The sequence below is a fragment of the Prunus avium genome, chromosome 3, assembly GCF_965620075.1.
Source record: "Prunus avium chromosome 3, drPruAviu1.hap1.1, whole genome shotgun sequence".
Lineage (NCBI taxonomy): Eukaryota > Viridiplantae > Streptophyta > Magnoliopsida > Rosales > Rosaceae > Prunus > Prunus avium.
In genome coordinates, this window is record NC_142286.1 from 18,886,261 (window position 1) to 18,901,133 (window position 14,873).

Here is a 14,873-nt window from a genome sequence, read left to right on the forward strand (position 1 = left end):
TTGATTTCGGATCGAGCCCAAAACTTTTGCAACAACAAAATATGGTGGGAGGAGTCATTTGGTGAGTTTTGAGTGAAATCCAATCGCTAGAAGTATGGAATACACCAACCACTCCAGTTAGGAACGAACTGCCGTTGAACTTGAATTGTCCAATTTGGAACACCTATTGATTTCGGATCGAGCCCAAAACTTGGGCAACATCATAATATGGTGGGAGGAGTCATTTGGTGAGTTTTGAGTGAAATCCAATCGCTAGAAGTATGGAATACACCAACCACTCCAATTTGGAACGAAATGCCGTTGAACTTGAATTGTCCAATTTGGAACACCTATTGATTTCGGATCGAGCCCAAAACTTGGGCAACATCATAATATGGTGGGAGGAGTCATTTGGTTAGTTTTGAGTGAAATCCAATCGCTAGAAGTATGGAATACACCAACCACTCCAATTAGGAACGAATTGCCGTTGAACTTGAATTGTCCAATTTGGAACTCCAATTGATTTCGGATCGAGCCCAAAAGTTGGCCAACATCATAATATGGTGGCAGGAGTCATTTGCTGAGTTTTGAGTGAAATGAAATCGCTAGAAGTATGGAATACACCAACCACTCTAATTAGGAACGAACTGCCGTTGAACTTGAATTGTCCAATTTCTCACTCCTATTGAGTTCGGATCGAGCCCAAAACTTGGGCAACATCATAATATGGTGGGAGGAGTCATTTGGAGAGTTTCGAGTGAAATCCAATCGCTAGAAGTATGGAATACTGTTGCTTCGATTCAGCTGCACCAAAATAGATTCAGCTGCATCCTCAACTTGTGATACTCGCAAGTGCACGAGCCGTTTGGTAGTATAGCATATGTAAGTGCGAGGTCGATCCCACGAGGATTGGTGATTGAATGATCCAATTCATTTCCCCTATACAAAACAGAAATGAAAAAGAAAATAAATAAAACAAGAAAAAGGAAAATAACTCAAGCAAATAAGTTCCCAAGTTCAATTAGATTAACGGATTGATTCTAGCTAAAGTATGATTAAGCCATGGTGTTTGGTCATAACCTTGTGTTCCTAATTCCCTAATTTGATCATTTGTTGTCTAACCTAAAACTAAGCATTAGGAACCCATTAAGCATAGAAGAACAATTTAAACAACCAAGCATGTATCTAATCCCTGTTGTCGAATGTCCATACATACTCTTCCTATTCATAGTTCAATTCGAATTAAAGCATGGTGTCTACTCTTAATTCAAACCAAGATAGCTAACATGCAAGCCTAAATGGTGATCAATCATTCAAACTAGCATATTAACTTATAAGCATAATGAATAAGAACAAAAATCATAATTGAAACTTGGAAACTAATTAAACTTGAATACTTAAGAAAGAATGTACATTACAAATAAAAGTAAAGTAGAACTTGAAAAACTTAAGGAGAATTTCAGCACAAATATTTCATTACAACAATTGAAAACTAGAAAGGAAACTAAGAGAATTTGAGGGAGAGAAGGGAAGGGAGCTCTAGAGAAGTGTTTGAGAGCTCCCCCCCTTGGGGTGTGTTTTGAAGCTTGAAGGCTTCTCTATTTATAGGGCTAAGAGGGAGGAACAACATGATGAAATCCAACACCACCATTCCTCTTTTAATACAACCCATAACTCACACTTCATCTTGTCTATGTTAGTGTGGTTGGAATCAATCTCATCCCATACTTCTTTTGCTGCACCTCAAGCTTTCTTCACATGGGATCAAAGGTGATCAATTGTGGCTGCCTTTTGCTGCCAACCCATGTGGTTGCCTTTTGGTTGCTGAAAAACGAGTTTTCTGAACCAGTCTTGGTGTAGGAAGGCCAGAGGTTTCAAAACGTATCCAATGGTGCTCAAATTTGGATATGTTATAATAGACACCCATTGGAACAACTTCTATGAAGAAAGTATTCCCATCGGAGCAGTAGAAGTGTGCGTTTTGGGCCTTACAAGTTGGCAGCCGAACAGAGACTGGAATTGACTTCATTTCATTTCTTTGCTTTACATGCATGCACATGCTTTCTCTATAATAACTCCAGCATGTACCAACTTGCTCCTTTAGAATTTCATAGCTGGAATGCCTCCCCACTTCACTCATTATGTTGGATCCAAAGTCAGTTGCAGCATGGGTGAGGCACATGGCTTAAAGGAGGAGACAAGGCTCAAAGCTGGCAGCTACAAATCCTCCTGAGCATGGTTCAGTGTTGGACGGGCTAAGGACTCCACATATGTTCAATTGGGCTGGATTTTGGATATGTTATACTAGACACCCAATTGAACAACTTCTATGAAGAATGTCTCCTCATCCGAGTTGTGCAGATTGCTGAAATGAGACCTGCAAGGTGACTTACGAAACTGGACTGACAAGGAGTGTGGCCCAACTTTGGTTTTGTCTTTAAGCTCTTGCTCTTATGCCAATCAGCCCATAACATGCATGGATTGCATCATTTCCTATCCAAAGTCATCATTGTTACCTAAATGTCAATTAACTGAAAGATAAACACAAAAAGGATTAAAAGCACAAGTTTAACTCAAAAACATAACCAAATCATAAGCTAGAAGGGTACAAAATGATATACAATTATGAACCGATCAAATACCCCCAAACCTAGATTTTGCTAGTCCTCGAGTAAAACAACACAAAACAAAGTTAAAAACAAAAAGTTAACTAAACCACTTTCGTAGGTAACTCGATTGCATTGAGCGTATGCAACAAGCCTTTAAACCTCTAGGCATCCCTAGTAGGAGGAGTTGTGTCTCCTGAGGGTTTAACAGATACGATACCCACAAACGTTTTACTAACTCTACAAAACAAAGTAGTTAGAAAACTTATTAGATTTGTTAGTCCTTAAGCAAAATAAAAGAAAAAACCAAAACCAAAACCAAAATAATTACAAAAACAAAACAAACATAAAAATAAAAATAAATAAATAAAAACTCAAAACAATCATTCCGAACATTTTCTGAAGAGAAATGACTCATGCACATGACTCAAAAGTTTTAACAATAAAAACTCAATTTTAGACATTATTTACAAGGCGGCAAAGTTCAAAACACAACATGCTCAAAGTGTAGTAGTGTGATAGCCAAATGCAACAAATTCCCCAATCTTAGTTTTCACACAATTTCAAAAATCATACCAAACACAAATGCAACTTCAAATCTCACCAAAGTTGTCCTCTCACAAATGAATCACTCAGAAGAGGGCTACAATGCAACACTCAGTTATAAACATGATATTAGAGTTAAATCATAAAGGACTTAACTCAAAATAGGAAGATGAAGAACTTGCATTAATATGATCTCAAGAAGGATGCCAAACACTTAAAAGTAAGAAAATGCATGCAATTCAACCATATGACATTTAAGATCAATTTAGGTCTTTATTATAGGTTGTAATGGGGCCAAGGGTGTAAGGTGAGTAAGAAATGAAAGGTATGGATAATACAAAGTCCAAGGAACTCAAAATGTAAGAGCATAAAATAATAGTTTACAAGACTTCGAATCATCACGATTAGATTTTTTCTTTTACATGATCAAAACTCCTTATACCTTCATTTACATTGATTCATACTCCTTTCCAAACGCCAATTTATTTTGAAGGCCCAAAAATGAATTTTTAATCAACCACCACTTAATCACAACTTCTTTTTTTTTCTTTTTTTCTTTTTTTCTTTTTTTTCTTTCACCAATTGAGTGAAGTTTTTTTTTCTTTCTTTATGTAATATCCCTTCCCAAACTTAGCATGAAAAACACATCCGAATTAGAGCTCATGAGTTCCTTATAAAGGTAAATATTTGTTTTTCGGGCTAAGGTGAGGAAATATAATTGGTAAAATGAAAGAAAAGGTTTACATGTAGGCTCAAAATGGTTAACAATGGAAAATCATGCTTAAGCATGCATAAGGTTAGCTTGAAAGGCACAAACGATCCAAAGAGGGCCTTAATATCACTTCTTAAATGTCATGAAATCAGATTGCATAAGAATGAATGACTTTTAAGTGTTCAACCAAATCAATGAATAATGAGATCAAACAACAACTTTGATGACAAGAAAATAAGAGTATGTGTATAACACTCATGAAATGAAGAACAAGGCTCAAAAGCTCACATTATATGGTTATATAAGTCTAATTTATGCTTGATACAATTCTTTGGGTCATGCAAATCCTTTAATTGGAAAATTATGAAACAAATGGCAAGTGCAAAGAAGGTTTCGAACATATCACGCTAGAACGATGCCAAAATTTTATTTTTAAAAAAAAATTATTTTTTTTCATAATTAAATAATAATAATAAAATGAAATCCAATTTTAAGTCATGCAAACATTTATCACAATCTCATCATAAGTGTTCGGAAAGTGACTCAAAACAAAACAAGACTCAAAATAAAACAAGCAAGAAATTAATTTAAATTTGTTGTTTTTTTTTTTTTTTTAAAGAAAAACCAAATTTACTTGCTAAACTCCAATACCTCCAAACCTAGAAATGAACATTGTCCTCAATGTTTAAAAATTAGGAACAAGCAATGTCATAACAAGAAATGAAAGGTACTAAAGTAAGTAAATATAAAATCACAAAACACACAAGAATTAAAATACAAAAATAAAATAATTACAAAATAAAAATTACAAAACAAACAAACAAATAAAAAAGAAACGAAACAGTAAAACAATCGAAACAAAAAGTCCTAAACAAACAATCTTACGCAAACCAAAACCCAAACGATTGAAAGCCCAACCCAAAAGAAAATTAACTCACTTTGAAACCTAAACAACGGTGAAAAGCCGACCCACAATGAAATCCGAAGCCCACACGTTTTTTATTATTATTATTTTTTTATTTTTAAGAAGAAACGTGAATTGGGAGCGCAAAGGCGGGATTTCTGAAAAGAGAAAATGTGGTCCCTAATGCCTCGGTTCCTGGGAAGTCACGGGCAAAAGAGGTGAGGGACGTGTCGACGCGCAGAGGCCGCTTTCACATCCCCCAAGCCAGAATTATTGGCCTCTTGGGTGAAGCGGGACGACTTTTTCACTTTGAAGGTTGTGAAAGGTGAAAATGCAATTAAGGGGAGGTTTGGGAAATGGGTGCGGCGATATGTAGAGATAAGCCGTAAGGGCCGCACATAACCCAGAACCGCAGCGGCTAGGGTTTAGCAGACTAAGTCTATAAAAAGGTAAAAAAGAACGGGTGAAAAACACAAACTCAGAAATACACAAAACAGAAAAGAAAGAAGAACAAAGAGTGAGAAATCAAATGGCCTCTTCCTATCCTTTTTCGTTGGATCTCAACCTAGCTCCACCGACTCAGACACGAGGCCAAGCAGCGGCACCAGTATGGATGCCCTACTTTGCTTCCGCACGGGGGCCTGTGACAGTAACTGACTCAATACTCCTGGACAACGATGTTGCCATTGGAGTGGGCAGAAATCTAGTGACTCCTAAAGATATACGTGTGCTGGGGACAAGGGATGACAACCGGGTCGTGAGCGATGCCCTGGCACTGAGCGTGCAGAGTACGGCAACAGTCGCAAGTTTGGGTCATCGCCTACTTGCGAAGTCCCATGAGGTAGAGGTGCTAAAGGGTCAGTTGGCGGCGGAGCGAAGTATGGTTGAAGAGTGTCAGAGTGCTATAAAAAGCTTGAAAAGGGAGAGGGCAAGGATAGTGGAGGTGAATCGACACCAGCTAGAAGTATTGCGGGACGAGAATAAAAACCTATCAAAGATGGTAGAGTTGTATTCCCGCGACATGCGAAAGCAGCTGGAGGACCTAGACCGACCGGGTAAACGCAAGCAAGTAGATCGCGAGAGTAGTTACGCTCAAGCTAAGATTGCGATCTTTGGGAGCTCAAGTGGTGAGCCCCAAGAAGCTGTGCGTGAAGCCCCGGAAGAGGACAGCCAGAGGGCCAAACTCAAAGCTCCAATGGTCGAGACACCAAGCACCGAGAAGAAATGACTTCTACTGCATTATTGTTGTTTTTATTTTATTTTGTTGTTTTTGTATTTGGTTATTTTATTTCGGAAATAAAATAGTAAAGTTGCAGAAGGAAAAAGAAAACGGAAAAGAAAGCGCATCTCCCAAACTTAAATCAAACGAAGACGACAAACGGAAAAGAAAGCACAATTCCCTAACTAAAATAAAATAAAGATGATAGCCGAAAGGAAAAGGCAAAAACACAAAGCACTAGAAAATGAAAGTAACGGGCAAAAACATAAAACACCAGAAAACACGGAAAAAAGAAAAGTAAAGTGAAAGTTAATGTGCTCCCCCTTGAAGCGATTAGGTCGAGCATGCCCGGGAAATCTGAAATGGTGTTGGCACCCTCATCAGCATATGTCTATTTAAAGCACGCCTTTGCAAGCGGATGATATCCTGCATTTCTTCCTGCAAACTCAAGGAAAAACATCAAAAAAATTCAGAAGCAAAACAAATGGCATCCTCATGCACTCACCTTGATGATCTCAACCTTGAGCTCTCACTTGCACCACCGAATGCCCAGACAAGGGCTCCTCCAACCTCTGTCTTCCAAAACTCCACATATCATCACGGCACGGCCTCAAACTTTGCTGAGGCAATACCGAACTTTGCTGAGGCAAGGCCGAACAGAGCAGTGCTGCTGGGAGGCATGATTGGCAGTAGGCGCAAGCCCAGATTTGTGGCCGAGACCGCTTGGAGCGCGGTATAAGTGTGGGACTCATCCACTGCCACCTTGTCAGACCTGTGTGCTATATGCCAATGATCTGCCGGTTAAAGTCAGGAGGTGGCTGCCTTGAAGGCTGAGGTGGCTACCTTGAAGGCTATGGTGGCGGACTTGCAGAAGCGGCTCTATTGTGCCACTCAGCATGTGGAAGCACTGCAGAGGAAAAATGATGACCATGTAGAGCTGCTGCAGATTCTACAAGTGCGAGACAATAGAGGCAAGCCATGATGATGATGAAGATGAAGATGAAGAAGATGAAGAAGAAGAAGAAGTTTTTGTTTTTTGTTTTTTGTTTTTGTTTTTGTTTTTGTTTTTTTTTGTTTTTAAGCAGCGTTTTGAAATAAAATAAAACTGTGTTTTAACACTCAGAAATAAACAAACTAACCAAACCACGTAAATAAATACATAAACTAACTTCACAAAACAAAAACAAAAACAAAGACTCAACAGAAAAGAAAACAAAGAAAAAAAAAATTAAAAAAATTAAAAAAAACTTAATTTAAAAACACACGAATATACAAGCAACTCACGGATGACCAGTTAAGGGCCTCAGAAAACACAGCCAGGGGATCCGGGAAGGTTGGAGGGGTCACAATGGTCCCGCTTAAAACCCAAACTTCTTAGACACCGAAGGTGTCGCCTAAAGAACTCCTAGACACTGTATTGACAGAAGTGCTCACTGGGGTTACCATAAGTCAGCTCATATGAAAAATCTTTTTTAAAATTTTTAAGATAAAAAAAACAAAAACAAATTAAGATAAAATGAAACAACAAACCATAAATTAAAATGAACTAAGTACTCTAAACAAACTCAAACAAACGAAATAAATTGTTGTACTAAAAGAAACAAACCAAGAAACCAAAGAAAAACACAAACAGCACTTTCTATCACCTATTTATCACCATTTGGACAGATTCGTTTCTCTGTCTTTCAGCTTCGACCTGTGTTCAGTTTTTAGGCCATAACTTTCCAACCGCAAGTCCAAATTTCACGTTCTTTATATGGTTGGATTCAGCACAGAAAAACAAAGAACCCAACGCGGACCAAAAGGCAAAAACAATAACAGAAATAAACAGAATTCAAAGAAGAGAAAGGATTGAAATGCTCCCCCTTGAAGCGATTAGGTCGAGCATGGATGCACTTGGAGGTCGACTTCTCCCATTGCTCCACACTTCCCATTCTTATGATTGAGGTTGCCATCTCTCTCCATTTTTATTAAGCTGTCATAAATTGCTAAAACCAACACACAAACTTGAAATGGAATTAAAAGGATTAGGAATGAACAATAGAGAACTAAGTAGACTTTAAACATTATAAATAAATAAAAAGTAGGAAAATCAAATAGAATCAAACAATGTTACCGATCCCCGGCAACGGCGCCAAAAACTTGTTGCTTCGATTCAGCTGCACCAAAATAGATTCAGCTGCATCCTCAACTTGTGATACTCGCAAGTGCACGAGCCGTTTGGTAGTATAGCATATGTAAGTGCGAGGTCGATCCCACGAGGATTGGTGATTGAATGATCCAATTCATTTCCCCTATACAAAACAGAAATGAAAAAGAAAATAAATAAAACAAGAAAAAGGAAAATAACTCAAGCAAATAAGTTCCCAAGTTCAATTAGATTAACGGATTGATTCTAGCTAAAGTATGATTAAGCCATGGTGTTTGGTCATAACCTTGTGTTCCTAATTCCCTAATTTGATCATTTGTTGTCTAACCTAAAACTAAGCATTAGGAACCCATTAAGCATAGAAGAACAATTTAAACAACCAAGCATGTATCTAATCCCTGTTGTCGAATGTCCATACATACTCTTCCTATTCATAGTTCAATTCGAATTAAAGCATGGTGTCTACTCTTAATTCAAACCAAGATAGCTAACATGCAAGCCTAAATGGTGATCAATCATTCAAACTAGCATATTAACTTATAAGCATAATGAATAAGAACAAAAATCATAATTGAAACTTGGAAACTAATTAAACTTGAATACTTAAGAAAGAATGTACATTACAAATAAAAGTAAAGTAGAACTTGAAAAACTTAAGGAGAATTTCAGCACAAATATTTCATTACAACAATTGAAAACTAGAAAGGAAACTAAGAGAATTTGAGGGAGAGAAGGGAAGGGAGCTCTAGAGAAGTGTTTGAGAGCTCCCCCCCTTGGGGTGTGTTTTGAAGCTTGAAGGCTTCTCTATTTATAGGGCTAAGAGGGAGGAACAACATGATGAAATCCAACACCACCATTCCTCTTTTAATACAACCCATAACTCACACTTCATCTTGTCTATGTTAGTGTGGTTGGAATCAATCTCATCCCATACTTCTTTTGCTGCACCTCAAGCTTTCTTCACATGGGATCAAAGGTGATCAATTGTGGCTGCCTTTTGCTGCCAACCCATGTGGTTGCCTTTTGGTTGCTGAAAAACGAGTTTTCTGAACCAGTCTTGGTGTAGGAAGGCCAGAGGTTTCAAAACGTATCCAATGGTGCTCAAATTTGGATATGTTATAATAGACACCCATTGGAACAACTTCTATGAAGAAAGTATTCCCATCGGAGCAGTAGAAGTGTGCGTTTTGGGCCTTACAAGTTGGCAGCCGAACAGAGACTGGAATTGACTTCATTTCATTTCTTTGCTTTACATGCATGCACATGCTTTCTCTATAATAACTCCAGCATGTACCAACTTGCTCCTTTAGAATTTCATAGCTGGAATGCCTCCCCACTTCACTCATTATGTTGGATCCAAAGTCAGTTGCAGCATGGGTGAGGCACATGGCTTAAAGGAGGAGACAAGGCTCAAAGCTGGCAGCTACAAATCCTCCTGAGCATGGTTCAGTGTTGGACGGGCTAAGGACTCCACATATGTTCAATTGGGCTGGATTTTGGATATGTTATACTAGACACCCAATTGAACAACTTCTATGAAGAATGTCTCCTCATCCGAGTTGTGCAGATTGCTGAAATGAGACCTGCAAGGTGACTTACGAAACTGGACTGACAAGGAGTGTGGCCCAACTTTGGTTTTGTCTTTAAGCTCTTGCTCTTATGCCAATCAGCCCATAACATGCATGGATTGCATCATTTCCTATCCAAAGTCATCATTGTTACCTAAATGTCAATTAACTGAAAGATAAACACAAAAAGGATTAAAAGCACAAGTTTAACTCAAAAACATAACCAAATCATAAGCTAGAAGGGTACAAAATGATATACAATTATGAACCGATCAAATACACCAACCACTCCAATTTGGAACGAAATGCCGTTGAACTTGAATTGTCCAATTTGGAACACCTATTGATTTCGGATCGAGCCCAAAATTTGGGCAACATCATAATATGGTGGGAGGAGTCATTTGGTGAGTTTTGAGTTAAATCCAATCGCTAGAAGTATGGAATACACCAACCACTCCAATTAGGAACGAACTGCCGTTGAACTTGAATTGTCCAATTTGGAATACCTATTGATTTCGGATCGAGCCCAAAACTTGGGCAACATCATAATATGGTGGGAGGAGTCATTTGATGAGTTTAGAGTGAAATCAAATCGCTAGAAGTATGGAATACACCAACCACTCCAATTAGGAGCGAACTGCCGTTGAACTTGAATTGTCCAATTTCTCACACCTATTGATTTCGGATCGAGTCCAAAACTTTTGCAACAACATAATATGGTGGGAGGAGTCATTTGGTGAGTTTTGAGTGAAATCCAATTGCTAGAAGTCTGGAATACACCAACCACTCCAGTTAGGAACGAACTGCCGTTGAACTTGAATTGTCCAATTTGGAACACCTATTGATTTCGGATCGAGACCAAAACTTGGGCAACATCATAATATGGTGGGAGGAGTCATTTGGTGAGTTTTGAGTGAAATCCAATCGCTAGAAGTATGGAATACACCAACCACTCCAATTAGGAACGAACTGCCGTTGAACTTGAATTGTCCAATTTGGAACATCTATTGATTTCGGATCGAGCCCAAAACTTGGGCAACATCATAATATAGTGGGAGGAGTCATTTGGTGAGTTTTGAGTGAAATCCAATCGCTAGACGTATGGAAAACACCGACCACTCCAATTAGGAACGAACTGTCGTTGAAATTGAATTGACCAATTTCTCACACCTATTGATTTCGGATCGAGCCCAAAACTTGGGAACAATCATAATATGGTGGGAGGAGTCATTTGGAGAGTTACGAGTGAAATCCAATCGCTAGAAGTAAGGAATACACCAACCACTCCAATTAGGAACGAACTGTCGTTGAAATTGAATTGACCAATTTCTCACACCTATTGATTTCGGATCGAGCCCAAAACTTGGGCAACATCGTAATATGGTGGGTGGAGTCAATTGGTGATTTTGGAGTGAAATTCAATCGCTAGAAGTATGGAATACACCAACCACTGCAATTAGGAACGACCTGCCGTTGAACTTGAATTGTCCAATTTCTCACACCTACTGATTTCGGATCGTGCCCAAAACTTGGGCAACATCGTAATATGGTGGGAGGAGTCATTTGGTGAGTTTTGAGTGAAATCCAATCGCTAGAAGTACGGAATACACCAACCACTCCAACTAGGAAAGAACTGTCGTTGAAATTGAATTGACCAATTTCTCACACCTATTGAATTCGGATCGAGCCCAAAACTTGGGCAACATCATAATATGGAGGGAGGAGTCATGTGCTGAGTTTTGAGTGAAATCCAATCGCTAGAAGTATGGAAAACACCAACCACTCCAATTAGGAACGAACTGCCGTTGAACTTGAATTGTCCAATTTGGAACACCTATTGATTTCGGATCGAGCCCAAAACTTGGGCAACATCATAATATGGTGGGAGGAGTCATTTGGAGAGTTTTGAGTGAAATCCAATCGCTAGAAGTATGGAATACACCAACCACTCCAATTAGGAACGAACTGCCGTTGAACTTGAATTGTCCAATTTCTCACACCTATTGATTTCGGATCGAGCCCAAAACTTGGGCAACATCATAATATGGTGGTAAGAGTCATTTGGTGACTTTTGAGTGAAATCCAATCGCCAGAACTATGGCATACACCAACAACTCCAATTTGGAACGAACTGCCGTTGAACTTGAATTGTCCAATTTGGAACACCTATTGATTTCGGATCGACCCCAAAACTTGGGCAACATCATAATATGGTGGGAGGAGTCATTTGGTGAGTGTTGTGTGAAATCCAATCGCTAGAAGTATGGAATACACCAACCACTCCAATTAGGAACGAACTGCCGTTGAACTTGAATTGTCCAATTTGGAACACCTATTGATTTCGGATGGAGCCCAAAACTTGGCCAACATCATAATATGGTGGGAGGAGTCATTTGGTGAGTCTTGAGTGAACTCCAATCGCTAGAAGTATGGAATACACCAACCACTCCAATTAGGAACGAACTGCCGCTGAACTTGAATTGTCCAATTTCTCACCCCTATTGATTTCAGATCGAGCCCCAAACTTGGGCAACATCATAATATGGTGGGAGGAGTCATTTGGTGAGTTTTGAGTGAAATCCAATCGCTAGAAGTATGGAATACACCAACCACTCCAATTAGGAACGAACTGCCGTTGAACTTGAATTGTCCAATTTGTCACACCTATTGATTTCGGATCGAGCCCAAAACTTGGGCAACATCATAATATGGTGGTAAGAGTCATTTGGTGACTTTTGAGTGAAATCCAATCGCCAGAACTATGGAATACACCAACCACTCCAACTTGGAACGAACTGCCGTTGAACTTGAATTGTCCAATTTGGAACACCTATTGATTTCGGATGGAGCCCAAAACTTGGGCAACATCATAATATGGTGGGAGGAGTCATTTGGTGAGTTTTGAGTGAACTCCAATCGCTAGAAGTATGGAATACACCAACCACTCCAATTAGGAACGAACTGCCGCTGAACTTGAATTGTCCAATTTCTCACCCCTATTGATTTCAGATCGAGCCCCAAACTTGGGCAACATCATAATATGGTGGGAGGAGTCATTTGGTGAGTTTTGAGTGAAATCCAATCGCTAGAAGTATGGAATACACCAACCACTCCAATTAGGAACGAACTGCCGTTGAACTTGAATTGTCCAATTTCTCACACCTATTGATTTCGGATCGAGCCCAAAACTTGGGCAACATCATAATATGGTGGTAAGAGTCATTTGGTGACTTTTGAGTGAAATCCAATCGCCAGAACTATGGAATACACCAACCACTCCAACTTGGAACGAACTGCCGTTGAACTTGAATTGTCCAATTTGGAACACCTAGTGATTTCGGATGGAGCCCAAAACTTGGGCAACATCATAATATGGTGGGAGGAGTCATTTGGTGAGTTTTGAGTGAAATCCGATTGCTAGAAGTATGGAATACACCAACCACTCCAATTAGTAATGAACTGCCGTTGAACTTGAATTGTCCAATTTGGAACACCTATTGATTTCGGATCGAGCCCAAAACTTGGGCAACATCGTAATATGGTGGGAGGAGTCATTTGGTGAGTTTTGAGTGAACTCCAATCGCTAGAAGTATGGAATACACCAACCACTCCAATTAGGAACGAACTGCCGTTGAACTTGAATTGTCCAATTTCTCACACCTATTGATTTCGGATCGAGCCCCAAACTTGGGCAACATCATAATATGGTGGGAGGAGTCATTTGGTGAGTTTTGAGTGAAATCCAATCGCTAGAAGTATGGAATACACCAACCACTCCAATTTGGAACGAACTGCCGTTGAACTTGAATTGTCCAATTTCTCACACCTATTGATTTCGGATCGAACCCAAAACTTGGGCAACATCATAATATGGTGGGAGGAGTCATTTGGTCAGTTTTGAGTGAAATCCAATCGCTAGAAGTATGGAATACACCAACCACTCCAGTTAGGAACGAACTGCCGTTATACTTGAATTTTCCAATTTGGAACACCTATTGATTTCGGATCGAGCCCAAAACTTGGGCAACACCACAATATGGTGGGAGGAGTCATTTGGTGAGTTTTGAGTGAAATACAATCGCTAGAAGTATGGAATACACCAACCACTCCAATTAGGAACGAACTTTCGTTGAAATTGAATTGACCAATTTCTCCCACCTATTGATTTCGGATCGAGCCCAAAACTTGGGCAACATCATAATATGGTGGGAGGAGTCATTTGGTGAGTTTGGAGAGAAATCCAATCACTAGAAGTATGGAATACACCAACCACTCCAATTAGGAACGAACTGCCGTTGAACTTGAATTGTCCAATTTGGAAGACCTATTGATTTCGGATCGAGCCCAAAACTTGGGCAACATCATAATATGGTGGGAGGAGTCATTTGGTGAGTTTTGAGTGAAATCCAATCGCTAGAAGTATGGAATACACTAACCACTCCCATTAGGAAAGAACAGTCGTTGAAATTGAATTGACCCATTTTTCACACCTATTGATTTCGGATCGAGCCCAAAACTTGGGCAACATCATAATATGGTGGGAGGAGTCATTTGGTGAGTTTTGAGTGAAATCCAATCGCTAGAAGTATGGAAAACACCAACCACTCCAATTAGGAACGAACTGCCGTTGAACTTGAATTGTCCAATTTCTCACACCTATTAATTTCGGATCGAGCCCAAAACTTGGGCAACATCGTAATATGGTGGGAGGAGTCATTTGGTGACTTTTGAGTGAAATCCAATCGCCAGAACTATGGAATACACCAACCAATCCAATTAGGAACGAACTGCCGTTGAACTTGAATTGTCCAATTTCTCACACATATTGATTTCGGATCGAGGCCAAAACTTGGGCAACATCATAATATGGTGGGAGGAGTCATTTGGTAATTTTTGAATGAAATCCAATCGCTAGAAGTATGGAATAGACCAACCACTCCAATTAGGGACGTACTGCCGTTGAACTTGAATTGTCCAATTTGGAATACCTATTGATTTCGAATCGAGCCCAAAACTTGGGCAACATCATAATATGGTGGGAGGAGTCATTTGGCGAGTTTTGAGTGAAATCCAATCGCTAGAAGTATGGAAAACACCAACCACTCCAATTAGGAACGAACTGCCGTTGAACTTGAATTGTCCAATTTCTCACACCTATTGATTTCGGATCGAGCCCAAAACTTGGGAAAC